This window comes from Anomaloglossus baeobatrachus, chromosome 2 (assembly GCF_048569485.1).
Source record: "Anomaloglossus baeobatrachus isolate aAnoBae1 chromosome 2, aAnoBae1.hap1, whole genome shotgun sequence".
In the NCBI taxonomy this organism is placed as follows: Eukaryota; Metazoa; Chordata; class Amphibia; order Anura; family Aromobatidae; genus Anomaloglossus; species Anomaloglossus baeobatrachus.
Window position 1 is genome coordinate 556,048,989 of NC_134354.1, and position 14,527 is coordinate 556,063,515.

The following is a 14,527-nucleotide window of genomic DNA, read 5'->3' on the forward strand; positions in this document are numbered from 1 at the left end:
CGGCCGCTGTGTGATGTCGCTGTGATGCCGAATGTCCCTCCCCATTCAGGAAGTGGACGTTTGCAACCCACAGTGAGGTCGCTCAGCAGGTAAGTACGTGTGATGGGGTTTCACGACTTTGTGCGACACGGGCAGTGATTTTCCCATCACGCACAAAGGACGGGGGCGGGTACGATCGATGGTGAAAGTGCACAATCGGTCGTCCCGTGTAAAGCAGGCTTTAGGGGAGACCTAATAAATATGTACAAGTATATCAGAGGGCAATATAGAGATCTCTCCCATGATCTGTTTGTACAAAGGACTGTGATAAGAACAAGGGGGCATTCTCTTCAACTGGAGGAAAGAAAATTTCTACATCAGCATTAGTGATGAGCGAGCATGCTTGTCACTACTCGGTACTCGCACGAGTATCGCTGTACTCGGGCTGCTCGGCGGGGACCGAGTAATCTCGCGATACTCGTGCTGTACTCGTGGTCTTCATTTCTGCATGTTGGCGCTCTTTTGAGAGCCAGCCCTCATGCAGGGATTGGCTGGCAGACCACTGCAATGCCACAGCCCTGTTAGTTGTGGAATTGCAGTGATTGGCCGGCCTGCACAGCGTGACCGAGCCTTTATATCGGCCGGCGCGCTGTGCTCTGCTCACAGCTATTCAGACATTCAGTGTAGGGAGAGTGTCGCTGATTAAGGGAAAGCTTTGCGGCCCTTTATAGCTTTTTCAGTTGCAGGGCTGCAAACAGTGTGACCAAAAGTCCTTCTCAGGACTATTCTAGTTGTATACAGGCAGGCAGGGTATAGCCAGGTCGGAGTACAGTAGCAGAGTCCTTCTCAGGACTACTGTTGCTATATACAGGCAGGGTATAGCCAGGTCTGAATACAGGCTAGTGACCAAAAGAGTCCTTGTCAGGACTATTGTACCAGTATACAGGCAGGCAGGCAGGGTAGTGGTGACCGTATACCAGCCTTCATCATATCTGGGGCTGGTGTACACAGTGTAAAACAGTCCAGATAGTGTCTGACTTGTCTGTAATTGTCGCTCCCCAAAAAAACCTGTTAGGTTATTATTGCGTCCGTGCTTGGTTTTTAAAACCGCACGTGTGTGCCTGTTGGTGGCAGCGTACAGGTGCACTTGTGTGCAATTTCCACACACTTTGATATAACGCACAAGTAGTGAATATACACGTCAGCAGTGCACAGCATTGTAAAATGTGCAAGGGCATTGGCAAGGAACAAGGAAGTGGACGTGATGGTGGTGCAGGCAGAGGCCGAGGTCGTGGGCAAGCTCTAATTTCGCCACAACAAAGGGCCACATCTAGTCGCTCGCACGTCCTGTCCCAAATTCTTGGGGACCGCAGCAGTACACCGCTCTTGAACCAAGACCAGTGTCAACAGGTTGTTAGTTGGATAGCAGATAATGCTTCCAGTCAGATTGGCACCACCACAAACACTCTGTCTTCCACACGGTCAAGTGTCAGTAGCCGTGATACTGCACCGCACATTTCTGAACCTGATCCTCCTTCCTACCACCAGGCTGAGTACACGTCCTCCTCGGACATTAATGATCCCACACTTGGACACTCGGAAGAGCTGTTCACGTTTCCATTCACACATTCTGGCCTCTCGCCAGCTCATATTGAAGTGGGTCATGAGGAGATCGTCTGTACAGATGGCCAAATATTTGAGCAGCCACGTTCTCACGAAGTTGGCAACGTGTCTCAACAAGTGGTGGACGATGATGAGACACAATTGTCAGCAAGTCAGGAGGAGGAGCAGGGTGCGGAAGAGGAAGACGACGTGGTGGATGATCCAGTAACTGACCCAACCTGGCAGGAGGATATGCAGAGCGAGGACAGCAGTGCACAGGGGGAGGGAGGCGTAGCATCACAACAGGCAGTAAGAAGCAGGGTGGTGGCCCCAGGCAGAAGTCAGGCAACCGTTCCCCGGAACAACACGACGACACAAGGTGCCTGTACAAATGTTAGGTCTTCCCGAGTCTGGCAGTTTTTTAAGTTGGATCCAGATGATTCAAAAAAGGCCATTTGCAACACCTGCCGTGCCAGCATCAGCAGGGGTACCAAAACTAGCAGCCTGACCACCACCAGCATGATCAGGCACATGTCAGCCAAGCACCCGACTTTGTGGGAAGTACAACAGAGTCGAGGAGCAGTGCTTGCTGATGTCACTGCTACGTCTTCGCTGGTTGTGCATGCGAGCCAATCCTCTGTCCATGCTGCCTGCGAACAAGCCTCCTCCACTCCTGCACCTGCAGTTGCCTACGCAGAAAGAACACCATCATCAAGCACGTCCTTGTCCCAGCGCAGCGTTCAGTTATCCATTCAGCAAACCTTTGAACGCAGGCGCAAATACACTGCCAACACCCCACATGCCACAGTTCTAAATGCTAACATTTCGCGACTGCTTGCGCTGGAAATGTTGCCTTTTAGGCTGGTGGAGACTGAAGCATTCCGTGACCTAATGGCGGCAGCTGTCCCACGTTACTCGGTCCCCAGCCGCCACTATTTCTCCCGGTGTGCCGTCCCCGCGTTGCATAACCACGTGTCACAAAACATCACACGTGCCCTGAACAACGCTGTTTCACCCAAGGTCCACCTAACCACAGACACGTGGACAAGTGCTTGTGGGCAAGGCCGCTACATCTCGTTGACGGCACACTGGGTTAATATTGTGGAAGCTGGGACCCAGTCTGAGCGAGGGACGGAACACGTCCTTCCCACACCAAGGTTTGCAGGCCCTACCTCAGTCAGTGTTTCACCCACATTCTACAGCTCCGGAATGTCATGCTCTTCAGCCTCCTCCTCCTGCGCATCCTCATCCACTGTGCCCTCCACACCAGTCACAAGCTGGAAGCACTGCAGCACTGCCTCGGCGAAGCGGCAACAGGCTGTGCTGAAGCTAATCTGCATAGGTGACAAACCCCACAATGCAGAAGAGCTGTGGACAGGCAGATCACTGGCTCACACCTCTGAACCTAAAGCCAGGAAAGGTCGTGTGTGACAATGGCCGGAACCTGGTGGCGGCTTTGAGGCGAGGCCAGCTGACACATGTTCCATGCGTGGCTCATGTGCTCAACCTCGTGGTTCAGCGGTTTATAAAGTCATACCCAGAGCTGTCTGATCTACTGGTAAAAGTTCGCCGCCTGTCTGCACATTTTCGAAAGTCACCTACTGCTTCAGCCGGCCTTGCCGGCTTTCAGCGCCGTTTGCATCTTCCGGCTCACAGACTGGTGTGTGATGTCCCCACGCGTTGGAATTCAACTCTGCACATGTTGGTCAGGATATGTGAGCAGAAGAGGGCAGTTGTTGAGTAGCTGCATCACCTAAGCCGTCGGGAAATGGGTCAAACTCCACACATAACACCTGAGGAGTGGAGATGGATGTCAGACCTATGTACCATCCTCCAAAACTTTGAGGACTCCACCAAGATGGTGAGTGGTGATGACGCCATTATTAGCGTCACCATACCGCTACTCTGCCTTCTAAAACGGTCTCTGCTGAAAAACAAACATGATGCATTGCAGGCGGAGCGCGATGAGTTGCAGCAAGAAACAGTAGTGGGTGTGGGTGATAACACACAGCCCAGCCTCGTCTCATCACAACGTGCAGTGGAGGACTATGACGAGGAGGAGGATGAAGACATGGAGCAACTCTCCGGCCAAATTGAGGATATGACATGCACACCAGTCATATCCTCGGTTCAGCGTGGCTGGCCAGAGGACAGGGTAGATGAGGAGGAGGAGGAGGAGGAGGAGGAGGAGGACAGCATGTTCAGTCATCTTGTTGGTCAGGCTACTGAAGTCCTGGCTGTTAAGAGTCTGGCGCACATGGCTGACTTTATGGTAAGCTGCCTGTCTCGTGACCCTCGCGTTAAGAACATCTTGGCCGACAATCATTACTGGTTGGTAACACTGTTAGACCCACGCTACAAGGAGAACTTTTTGTCTCTTATTCCCGTGGAGGAGAGGTCAACCAAAATGCAGCAGTTTCGGAAGGCCATACTCACGGAAGTAGGCAAAGCATTCCCCTCACAAAACGCTAGCGGCATAGGTCATGAATCAGTGGACAACCGAGGCGTACAGCCGAGAGAGGCACAAGTCCAATCCGCCAGAGGTAGGGGAACAGTCTTTAAGATGTGGGACAGTTTTCTCAGCCCCTCACGTACCACAGCCCCTGAGGTGCGGGGTAGTGCCACAAGAAATCCTAAGTTTGCCCAGATGCTGAAGGAGTACCTTGCAGATCGAACAACAGTACTCCGACATTCCTCTGTGCCTTACAATTATTGGGTATCCAAGCTGGACACGTGGCATGAATTGGCTCTCTACGCCTTGGAAGTCCTGGCCTGCCCTGCTGCTAGCGTTTTGTCAGAGCGTGTTTTTAGTGCCGCAGGTGGAATCATTACAGATAAACGCACCCGCCTGTCAACTGAAAATGCTGACAGGCTGACTCTGATCAAGATGAACAAGGGTTGGATTGGGCCAGACTTCACCACACCACCAGCAAATGAGAGCGGAATTTAAAGTTTGCCATGTACCTCCACTCACCCATGGGTACACACTTCTGGACTTTGGATAATCGCTGGACTCCTCCTCCTTCTCCTCATGTGCCACCATGATGATGACCGTTACAAATTGCAATACTTAGGCCTTTGTTTCAGGTATACCCCCAGTGGTAAATTTTTTCGCCCATTCTTTGCAGAATGGACATTACAACGACAGGAGACCCGCTCCTTTGCAATGGGAACAATGTTTTGAGGCCCTCATGCACGTTTCTACCCAGGGACAACGTGGAGCCTCCCAATTTTTGACTGCCCTGCCTAAGGGCTATACTATAATACACCCACTTCCTTAAAATGGACACTTAAGGTTTTGAGGCCCTCATGCACGTCTCTACCCAGGGACAACGTGGAGCCTCCCAATTTTTGGCTGCCCTGCCTAAGGGCTATACTATAATACACCCACTTCCTTAAAATGGACACTTAAGGTTTTGAGGCCCTCATGCACGTCTCTACCCAGGGACAACGTGGAGCCTCCCAATTTTTGGCTGCCCTGCCTAAGGGCTATACTATAATACACCCACTTCCTTAAAATGGACACTTAATGTTTTGAGGCCCTCATGCACGTCTCTACCCAGGGACAATGTGGAGCCTCCCAATTTTTGGCTGCCCTGGCAAAGGGCTATACTGAAATAGACCCACTTCCTTACAATGGGCTCTTCAGGTTTACAGGCCATCATGCACGTCTCTATCCAGGGACAATGTGGAGCCTCCCAATTTTTGGCTGCCCTGGCAAAGGGCTATACTGAAATAGACCCACTTCCTTACAATGGGCACTTCAGGTTTACAGGCCATCATGCACGTCTCTATCCAGGGACAATGTGGAGCCTCCCAATTTTTGGCTGCCCTGGCAAAGGGCTATACTGAAATAGACCCACTTCCTTACAATGGGCACTTCAGGTTTACAGGCCATCATGCACGTCTCTATCCAGGGACAATGTGGAGCCTCACAATTTTTGGCTGCCCTGGCAAAGGGCTATACTGAAATAGACCCACTTCCTTACAATGGGCACTTCAGGTTTAAAGGCCATCATGCACGTCTCTATCCAGGGACAATGTGGAGCCTCCCAATTTTTGGCTGCCCTGGCAAAGGGCTATACTGAAATAGACCCACTTCCTTACAATGGGCTCTTCAGGTTTACAGGCCATCATGCACGTCTCTATCCAGGGACAATGTGGAGCCTCCCAATTTTTGGCTGCCCTGGCAAAGGGCTATACTGAAATAGACCCACTTCCTTACAATGGGCACTTCAGGTTTAAAGGCCATCATGCACGTCTCTATCCAGGGACAATGTGGAGCCTCCCAATTTTTGGCTGCCCTGCCTAAGGGCTATACTATAATACACCCACTTCCTTAAAATGGACACTTAATGTTTTGAGGCCCTCATGCACGTCTCTACCCAGGGACAATGTGGAGCCTCCCAATTTTTGGCTGCCCTGGCAAAGGGCTATACTGAAATAGACCCACTTCCTTACAATGGGCTCTTCCGGTTTACAGGCCATCATGCACGTCTCTATCCAGGGACAATGTGGAGCCTCCCAATTTTTGGCTGCCCTGGCAAAGGGCTATACTGAAATAGACCCACTTCCTTACAATGGGCTCTTCAGGTTTACAGGCCATCATGCACGTCTCTATCCAGGGACAATGTGGAGTCTCCCAATTTTTGGCTGCCCTGGCAAAGGGCTATACTGAAATAGACCCACTTCCTTACAATGGGCACTTCAGGTTTAAAGGCCATCATGCACGTCTCTATCCAGGGACAATGTGGAGCCTCCCAATTTTTGGCTGCCCTGGCAAAGGGCTATACAGAAATAGACCCACTTCCTTACAATGGGCACTTCAGGTTTAAAGGCCATCATGCACGTCTCTATCCAGGGACAATGTGGAGCCTCCCAATTTTTGGCTGCCCTGGCAAAGTGCTATACTGAAATAGACCCACTTCCTTACAATGGGCACTTCAGGTTTAAAGGCCATCATGCACGTCTCTATCCAGGGACAATGTGGAGCCTCCCAATTTTTGGCTGCCCTGGCAAAGGGCTATACTGAAATAGACCCACTTCCTTACAATGGGCACTTCAGGTTTAAAGGCCATCATGCACGTCTCTATCCAGGGACAATGTGGAGCCTCCCAATTTTTGGCTGCCCTGGAAAAGGGCTATACTGAAATAGACCCACTTCCTTACAATGGGCTCTTCAGGTTTACAGGCCATCATGCACGTCTCTATCCAGGGACAATGTGGAGCCTCCCAATTTTTGGCTGCCCTGGCAAAGGGCTATACTGAAATAGACCCACTTCCTTACAATGGGCTCTTCAGGTTTACAGGCCATCATGCACGTCTCTATCCAGGGACAATGTGGAGCCTCCCAATTTTTGGCTGCCCTGGCAAAGGGCTATACTGAAATAGACCCACTTCCTTACAATGGGCACTTCAGGTTTAAAGGCCATCATGCACGTCTCTATCCAGGGACAATGTGGAGCCTCCCAATTTTTGGCTGCCCTGGCAAAGGGCTATACTGAAATAGACCCACTTCCTTACAATGGGCACTTCAGGTTTACAGGCCATCATGCACGTCTCTATCCAGGGACAATGTGGAGCCTCCCAATTTTTGGCTGCCCTGGCAAAGGGCTATACTGAAATAGACCCACTTCCTTACAATGGGCACTTCAGGTTTACAGGCCATCATGCACGTCTCTATCCAGGGACAATGTGGAGCCTCCCAATTTTTGGCTGCCCTGGCAAAGGGCTATACTGAAATAGACCCACTTCCTTACAATGGGCACTTCAGGTTTAAAGGCCATCATGCACGTCTCTATCCAGGGACAATGTGGAGCCTCCCAATTTTTGGCTGCCCTGGCAAAGGGCTATACTGAAATAGACCCACTTCCTTACAATGGGCACTTCAGGTTTAAAGGCCATCATGCACGTCTCTATCCAGGGACAATGTGGAGCCTCCCAATTTTTGGCTGCCCTGGCAAAGGGCTATACTGAAATAGACCCACTTCCTTACAATGGGCTCTTCAGGTTTACAGGCCATCATGCACGTCTCTATCCAGGGACAATGTGGAGCCTCCCAATTTTTGGCTGCCCTGGCAAAGGGCTATACTGAAATAGACCCACTTCCTTACAATGGGCACTTCAGGTTTAAAGGCCATCATGCACGTCTCTATCCAGGGACAATGTGGAGCCTCCCAATTTTTGGCTGCCCTGGCAAAGGGCTATACTGAAATAGACCCACTTCCTTACAATGGGCACTTCAGGTTTAAAGGCCATCATGCACGTCTCTATCCAGGGACAATGTGGAGCCTCCCAATTTTTGGCTGCCCTGGCAAAGGGCTATACTGAAATAGACCCACTTCCTTACAATGGGCACTTCAGGTTTACAGGCCATCATGCACGTCTCTATCCAGGGACAATGTGGAGCCTCCCAATTTTTGGCTGCCCTGGCAAAGGGCTATACTGAAATAGACCCACTTCCTTACAATGGGCACTTCAGGTTTACAGGCCATCATGCACGTCTCTATCCAGGGACAATGTGGAGCCTCCCAATTTTTGGCTGCCCTGGCAAAGGGCTATACTGAAATAGACCCACTTCCTTACAATGGGCACTTCAGGTTTAAAGGCCATCATGCACGTCTCTATCCAGGGACAATGTGGAGCCTCCCAATTTTTGGCTGCCCTGGCAAAGGGCTATACTGAAATAGACCCACTTCCTTACAATGGGCACTTCAGGTTTAAAGGCCCTCATGCACGTCTCTACCCAGGGACAACGTGGAGCCTCCCAATTTTTGGCTGCCCTGCCTAAGGGCTATACTACAATAGACCCACTTCCTTCCAATGGGCACTTCAGGTTTACAGGCCCTCATGCACGTCTGTATGCAGGGGCATTGGTGAACCTCACAATTTTGGACTGCCCTGGCAAAGGAAAATACTACAAAGACTCACTTCCTCAAAATGGGCACATTAGACTCAAGAGGCCTTCATGTACGTCTCTTCTCAGGGACATCGGAGTGCCACACAATGTTTTCACGTAAAATCTTTCATGTATTAATCTCAAAAAGTAACATACACCAGCTCTATCTCACTATTGGGTATGTGCCCTTAACATTTCCGCCATGAAAAATCATTTTGGGGTCATTTTGGAAGGTTTTCTGGTGAGTCCGTAAAAATGGCGTAAAACGCGGACAAAATTGTTCACAGCTGTGACTTTTCAGTGATAAATGCTTCAAGGGGTCTTCCCCATGCTGTTGCCATGTCATTTGAGCACTCTTCTGAGACTTTTGTGACATTTTTAGGGTTTCTCCATGCTGCCGGGGGGTCATTTCACAAAAATACTCGGGTCTCCCATAGGATAACATTGGGCTCGTTGCTCGGCCCGAGTACACGAGTATCTTGGGAGGCTCGGCCCGAGCTTCGAGCACCCGAGCTTTTTAGTACTCGCTCATCACTAATCAGCATAGAAGAGGGTTCTTCACAGTAAGAGCAGTGAGGCTCTGGAACTCTCTTCCTGGGGAAGTGGTGATGGCCAACTCACTGAATGAATTTAAGACAGGAATGGATGCTTTTCTTGAAAGAAACAGTATAGAAGGTTATGAATAGAGATGAGCGAACCAGTCGTGGTTCGGCTCGAGTTCGGTTCGTCGAATGGAGGTCCCAATCGAGTTCGGTTCGTCGAACGTTCGACGAACCGAACTCGAACTACATAGGAAACAATGGCAGGCATTCACAAACACATAAAAACACCTAGAAAACACCCTCAAAGGTGTCCAAAAGGTGACAAACAACTCACAACACAACACAAACACATGGGAAAGTGACAAGGACATATACTCATGCGAAAACAAAAGAGCTGGACAAGGAAAAAGAGGAGGAGACACAGATATAGGCATGGCACGCCCTTCTAAAATCATGTAAAACACCGCAAGGTGACTCCAAGCGGAGTCTCCCTTTTTTCCAAAAATTGGGCCCCACACACACCCACCCCTTCAGTGGCAGCAGTTGTGCCCCAGTTGTACACTTCACAGCTAGATTTGCATCAAGCACATTCAAAAATACGCCATACTTAACCGTCCCCAGGAGGACACCAGGGTAGGTAGCTAAGTCTTTCCTGATCCCAGCTCTGTTCATCTTGGATCATTTTTAAAAACAATGTAAGCAAGGGTTACTCCAAGCGGAGTCTCCCTTTTTTCCAAAAATTGGGCCACACAGACACTAACCCCTTCAGTGGCAGCACTTGTGCCCTAGTTGTACACTTCACAGCTAGATTTGCATCAAGCACATTCAAAAATACGCCATACTTAACCGTCCCCAGGAGGACACCAGGGTAGGTAGCTAAGTCTTTCCTGATCCCAGCTCTGTTCATCTTTGATCATTTTTAAAAACAATGTAAGCAAGGGTTACTCCAAGCGGAGTATCCCTTTTTTCCAAAAATTGGGCCACACAGACACTAACCCCTTCAGTGGCAGCACTTGTGCCCCAGTTGTACACTTCACAGCTAGATTTGCATCAAGCACATTCAAAAATACGCCATACTTAACCGTCCCCAGGAGGACACCGGGGTAGGTAGCTAAGTATTTCCTGATCCCAGCTCTGTTCATCTTGGCTCCTTTTAAAAAACACAGCAAGCAAGGGTTACTCCAAGCGGAGTCTCCCTTTTTTCCAAAAATTGGGCCCCACACACACCCATCCCTTCAGTGGCAGCAGTTGTGCCCCAGTTGTACACTTCATAGCTAGATTTGCATCAAGCACATTCAAAAATACGCCATCCATAACCGTCCCCAGGATGACACCGGGGTAGGTAGATAAAGTCTTTGCTGAACCATGACTTGTTCATCTTGGCTCCTTTTAAAAAACACAGCAAGCAAGGGTTACTCCAAGCGGACTCTCCCTTTTATCCAAAAATTGGGCCACACAGACACCCCATCAGTGGCAGCACTTGTGCCCTAGTTGCAAACAGGATGTTTTGATTTGCATCAAGCACATTCCAAATCCACAAGCATTTTCTCTCCCCAGGATGACACAGGGGTAGTAAATTCCTTGTGGATCCATGACTTTTTCATTTTGATGAACGTTAGTCTGTCCACATTGTCACTGGACAGACGCGTGTGCTTATCTGTCAGCACACACCCAGCAGCAGTGAAGACACGTTCAGAGACAACGCTGGCAGCTGGACACGACAAAATCTCCAAGGCGTAACTGGAGAGCTCTGGCCATTTTTCAAGATTTGAAGCCCAAAATGAGCAAGGCTCCATTTGCAAAGTCATGGCATCAATGTTCATTTGGAGATACTCCTGTATAATCCTCTCCAGCTGTTGACTATGTGTCAGACTTGTTGTCTCTGGTGGCCTTGAAAAGGACGGTCTAAAAAAATTATGAAAAGATTCCATAAAATTGCTGTTACCAGCACCAGATACGGTGGTACTGGTACGAGTAGACTGTTGAAGATGACGAGACCGTCCCATGTTTGTCAAGTTACAACTGGGAGATTCACTTCCTGCACCTGCACAGTTGTTTGGTGGAAAAGCCGAGCTAAGATTGAGTAACAGCTTCTGCTGATACTCCTGCATACGTGCGTCCCTTTCTATGGCTGGAATTATGTCACAAAATTTGGACTTGTACCGGGGATCTAATAGTGTGGCAAGCCAGTAGTCATCATCACTTCTAATTTTGACAATACGAGGGTCATGTTGGAGGTAGTGCAGCAAGAAGGCGCTCATGTGTCTTGCGCAGCCATGCGGACCAAGTCCACGCTGTGTTTGTGGCATAGAGGTGCTAACCGTTCTTTCTTCCTCTGACATCTCCCCCCAACCTCTTTCAACTGAAATTTGACCAAGGTCTCCCTCATCCGCTGAGTCTTCCATGTCCATGGACAGTTCGTCCTCCATTTCTTCATGTTCTCCTGCACCTTCCTCAACATTTTGCCTGCTACCATGCGCCCTTGTTGATCCCTGTCCCCCATGGTCCCATGCCTGCCGCGTTGGTGATGATGAACGTCTGGTCCTTGGTGATGTTGTTGTGTCTTGCGCATATGAATCCTCCTGTAGTTCCTCCGCTTCCTGTTGTCCCGCCCCCTGACTCCGAATAGTGTTTAGCGTGTGCTCCAGCATGTAAATGACTGGAATTGTCATGCTGATAATGGCATTGTCAGCACTAAACATATTCGTCGCCATGTCGAAACTGTGCAGAAGGGTGCATAGGTCCTTGATCTGAGACCACTCCATCAGGGTGATTTGCCCCACCTCTTCATCTCGTTGGCCCAGGCTATACATCATGACGTATTGCACCAGGGCTCGGCGGTGCTGCCACAGTCGCTGTAACATGTGGAGAGTCAAATTCCAGCGTGTCGGCACATCGCATTTCAGGCGATGAACCGGCAGGTCGAAAGACTTCTGGAGCGATGCAAGTCGCTCAGCTGCGGCGGTTGAACGGCGGAAGTGAGCAGACAGTTTTTGTGCCCTGGTCAGAAGGCCATCTAGGCCGGGATAGTGTGATAAAAATTGCTGGACAACAAGGTTCAACACGTGAGCCATACAAGGCACGTGTGTCACCTTGCCCAGGCGAAGGGCCGCACCCAGGTTTGCAGCATTGTCGCACACGGCCTTACCAGGCTGCAGGTTGAGTGGAGACAACCATTTATTAAACTCGGACCGCAGAGCTGACCACAACTCCTCAGCTGTGTGACTCCAATTCCCAAGACATGATAAGCAAAAGACCGCCTGATGCCGTTGCACTCTGCTGCCAGCATACTAATGAGGGGTTAGTGATTCCTTCTGCACAGTGAGAACGCTGGTGGCCTGACCAGGCAGGCATGGGGCGGAGGTGAAGGACCCAGATGAGGTGGAGGAGGCAGAAGCAGTAGCGGAACTTGGACAGACAGAGGATTGACACACAAGTCGTGGTGACGGCAAGACTTGTGCAGCAGACCCTTCACCATCTATCACCATAGTTACCCAGTGCCCAGTCAGCGACATGTAACGTCCCTGTCCATGCTTACTGGTCCAAGTATCGGTGGTGAAATGCACCCGTTAACACACAGTTTCTCAAGGAAGCGGTGATGTTGCGTGCAACATGCTGGTGTAGCGCGGGCACACCTTTCTTAGAGAAGTAGTGGTGACTGGGCATCTGGTACTGGGGCACAGCAACAGACATAAGGTCTCTAAAATCCTGTGTGTCCACCAGGTGGAAAGGCAGCATTTCGGTAGCCAAGAGCTTACAGAGGGATAAAGTCAACCTCTTAGCTTTGTCATAGGTCGCAGGAAATGGCCTTTTATTTGTCCACATCTGAGGGACAGAGATCTGGCTGCTGTGTGTAGACGGTGTTGAGTAGGGTGTCCCTGGAAAAATGCAGCTTTGTGAGGAAAGTGCAGGCGTAGACATGATGTTGCCTTCATCCAACGTTGGTGCTATCGATGTCTGAGAGAGCTGTACACACGCATTTGTTTCCCCTTCCAAACCAACTGACGACCTACCAAGCAAACTGCCTGTTGCGGTTACAGTGGTGGAAGTTGTGCGTGGAAAACCAGGTGTGACAGCTGTCCCCACAGTCCTAGAAGATGAAGAGCGCGCGGATGCACTAGAAGGGGCAGGCGGTGGATGGTTCGCTCCGCTATGCCGATTGCAGCACGGTGAGCTTCCCACCGGGACATATGATATTTATTCATGTGACGATTCATGGAAGAAGTTGTCAAACTGCTGAGGTTTTGACCTCTACTAACAGAATCATGACAAATTTTACAGATCACATAATTTGGGCGATCTTTTGCTATGTCAAAAAAGGACCAGGCTAGGCAAGGCTTAGAGGGCATGCGACCTGTTGATCCACCCCGACTAGTGCTCAGAGGCAGAGTGGTGGCTGAGGATGCAGTTGTAGACGTGCTACCAGTACTCCGACTCTGTCCAGGAAGGCGCAAGGTAACTTCGTCATCAGTTGCATCCTCCTCCACCACCTCTGTTGACCTCCTCGAGTGCCTGACTGTGGGTTGACAGTAGGTGGCTTCTAGAACTTCCTCATCAATTGTTGTGTTTGCACTCCCCTCACCCTCAGACCGAGCCTCTTCTTGCCCTGATCGAATATTTAAGTTGTCATCCCAATCTGGTATCTGCGTCTCATCATCATCAGTATGTTCCTCATTGTCTATAACAACAGGTGTTACAGTTGGTGAAAAAGGGTCAACATTATGCTCAGAAACTTGGTCCTCACGGACTGAATCAGAGTGACAAAGGTTCTGGGCATCACTGCAGACCATTTCCTGGTCTGTACTCACTGTAGCTTGGGAGCAGACCTCTGATTCCCAGGCTATAGTGTGACTGAACAGCTCTGCAGACTCAGCCATCTCAGTTCCACCATACTGTGCAGGGCGGATGGAGACTTCAGAGCTGGGAGAAAGCAAGTTTGATTGGGATGACAACTCAGAGGACTGGTGTTTTTTGGATGCGGTAGTTGAGGTGGCGGAGAGGGCACTTGTTGGACCACTTGAGATCCATTCAAGCATTTTCCTTTTTTGGCCATCATCTACCTTTGTTCCAGTTGTCCGTGTCTGTAAAAAGGGAGCACATCGGATTGTCCACGGTAAGTAGTAGACATCTTACTTTTGCTGGAAGATGGTCTATCTTCAGCAGATGTTAATGGAGCTTTGCCACCTTCCCCACGGACAAACCCTTTTTTTCCTTTTCCAACACGCCTCTTACCCTTTCCACCAGCATCTGTCATTTTGCCACTCATTTTGATTGTGACAAGATTGTGCACTTAAAATGTGGTAGTAAAAATTGAGAGGTGGTGTAGATTGCAGCGGTGGTCTATCTTTATTAACAGCAGAATAAACAACAATAATTATCACTGACAATGCAACTACGGCCCTTAAACTGGCAGCAGTGTTTGCTAGTATAATGGCTTAGTAACAATGAGTTTGAGTGTGCAATGCAGGCAGACGTGCTGCAAATATCTTTGCACTTGTGGGACGAT